The following is a 3,019-nucleotide window of genomic DNA, read 5'->3' as shown; positions in this document are numbered from 1 at the left end:
CAAAACAATCTTGTTATAATTTTTTAAAGTTCTGTATACTGTTACTTTGAGAGTTTGATATATATATTATTGAAACTATAAATTAACTCTGGCAGTATTGCCATGTTTATTTTGTTGGATTGTCTCAATTCTGAGCAATAAATATTTCTCAGCCTATTTAAATTGTTCCCTATTTAAGAAAAAAATTTGTACTTATAGCTATGCAAGCTTTTTGTGTGCTTTGGAAGACTGATCCCTAAATATTTTATGCATTTGTAGTTGTTAGAAATGGGATTTTGCTTTTAATTGTTAGCTCTTGAATTTGTCCATTATGTAGTAATACTATTACCTTGGTTTGGTTTATTTTGTAGCCTCCAAATTTACTGAAACTATTGTTTCAATTGTTGTTTTAAACTAATTATACAGTATTTCCTAAGGAAACCATCAATATCATCAATAAATAAGAATAGTTTTTATTTTCTCTTTGCCTATATTTAAACTTCAATTTATTTCTCTTGTTGCTACTGATGATATTTCCTGATCTATATTAAATAAAAATGGAAAGAGTGAACATGTTTGCTTAGCTCCTATAGTTTGTTGTTTTTAAGCAATCAGGGTTAAGTAACTTGCTCAAAGTTACATGGCCATTTATTTCTGGGTGTGGTGCTGAGTGTCTGAGCCAGGGGATTTGATCTCCAGGTCATCCCGACACTGGAGCTGGTGCTCTTACTCGCTGAGCCACCTGGCCACCCCAACTGCTATAGTTTTTAAGAAAACTGATGATGCACTGGTTAGAACAATAGGTTTGGAATCAAGATTTCAGTTCAAATATAGCCTTGGATACTTACTGTCTCACACTGAACAAGTCATTTAACCTCTTCCTCATTTTTTTTCTACTGTAAAATCGTGATATTAATTGCACCTAAATCTCAGGGTTATTGTGAGTGTCAAATGAGATAATATTTGTAAAAAGGAATTTTTTAGAGACATATTTCTCTTAATACTCCTTGTATGTGTCTAAAAGATTTCATTTTATTGTACCTTGTTGTCAGCGTTTCAGGAGAAATTTCCTGTGATTTCTCTCATTTGTTCTTTGACTCCATCAATCCTTTAGAATGTATATAATTTTGATTGTTTTTCCTGAGATTTCTTGATTATACATTAAATTATGTTGTTTTCAATCAATTCTGTTTTTATTGTATCTGTTTTTGCATTTATTTTGAGGTTTTCTAAATTAGTGCTTGGGAAATATTTTCAAGATATCATTTATAGCTATAATATTTATGTTCTTTTCTATTCTTTTTCAGTAGCTAACAGGGGTCTGTCATATGTCTTGCTGATTTTTTTATTTTTATCTGGGTATTAAAAAAGAATATAGTTTTCCCTCTATTTCTCCCTCTAAACAAATTTTAAGTACTTACCTACTGCGTTCTGCTGTGCAAAATATTAAATACTAATATTTTATTATCTAAGGTGACTAAACATAATGAAATTTTCCTGTTTTTTATCTTTTAATGCATCTATTTTTACTGTTGATTTATCAGAGCTTCTGATTGTTACTCTATCCCCCCTTTTTTAAAGTTTTTGCAGGGGTGGCCAGGTAGCACAGTGAGTAAGAGCACCAGCTCCAGTGTCGGGATGACCTGGGGATCAAATCCGGGCTCAGACACTTAGCACCCACCCAGAAACACCTGGCCATGTAACCTTGAGCAAGTTACTTAACCCCAATTGCTTAGGGGTGGCCAGGTGGCTCAGCAAGTAAGAGTACCGGCTCCAGTGTCGGGATGACAGATTGCTTTAAAAAAAAAAAAGTTTGTTGCATTATCAATTCTACCAAAACTCCTTATTTAGACTTTATGTAAAACTTTATGTGTAATTTGTGTTTCTTAGTCAATATTTATTAGTTTTATTGTTTTCTGATACTTTCTGCTAACCTTTACTGTTTTATGATTAAGTTTATCCCATTCATGTTCATTGTTATCATTGTTAATGCCTTCCTCCATCATCTCTTCATACTTTTTATTCTTTTTGTATTTTCCCTTTATTAATAAAAGTACATCAAGAAAGATGAGAAATATAACAAATATTATTATTCTGTAATTGAAATCATCTATTCCTATGCCATTATTGCTACTTGCTTCACTTAGATTAGATTTTGTTCACTGTTTTTTTTTTTAATTCTTTATCTTTTAATTCATCCTTATATCTGACACTGCAAAGTTGCAAGTGTTTATTCCCTTCTTGAGTATACCTTCATCTTGACTCTCCCCTGGGATTATCTTTGTTGCATATGTTTACATGTTTCTATGCAAACCTTTGTTGTTTGTGATTTTATGGAGGAAAGCTCAAACTTTCTTTGTCAGCTTCAGATAAGAATGACATTCATGACATGTTCTTTCCTCCATACCTTTTTCTCTATGTACAAACTTCTATTCCTAGACCTCAATAAAAAGAAACAGCAACTTTCTCCCCTTTCATCTTCATTTTGCCCCCAAGGTATTCCTTTCCTTTTGTACTTTTTTTCCCTCTTAAAGCCACGAAAACTGAACAAAACCACCTCCAAGATCTATCATGCCCCCCACTCCAACCCCCACCCCCAATTTCCTTCAGTGACTTGTTTCTTCCCCTCCACCCATTTTGATGTAATTACTTAATAATATAATCCCTTCTAATTTATCCTGTCTTTACATTTCTACTTTTCTCATGACGCTTCTGCTTGCTTTTCAAATTTTCTATTCAGCTTTAATCTTTTCATCTACAATATTGACAATCTTCTATGTTATTTAAGGTTCATGGTACTTTACCACCACCCCCATTCTTCTCCTGATGGTATTTTACATAGTTGTAGCGAGTAAATTGTACTTTTTACCAGCTTCATTCTCTGTCCTCAAACAGCCATTAAGTGACTGCTCAGACTGGCACAATTAGTGTGGCTCTGATGCTAGATTTGAACTTGGGTCCTCCTGACTCCCAGTCCAGTGTTCTATTTACTGTACCAAGTACTGCCTCAGAGCATTTCTGGTTTCATGCCTACTCGAAG

This window comes from Petaurus breviceps, unplaced genomic scaffold, assembly GCF_028583685.1.
Source record: "Petaurus breviceps papuanus isolate PSGF00001 unplaced genomic scaffold, PetGlider_PUasm1.0 41, whole genome shotgun sequence".
Taxonomy (NCBI): Eukaryota; Metazoa; Chordata; class Mammalia; order Diprotodontia; family Petauridae; genus Petaurus; species Petaurus breviceps.
The sequence above is the reverse complement of the archived record's forward strand: the minus strand, read 5'-3'. Positions refer to the sequence as shown.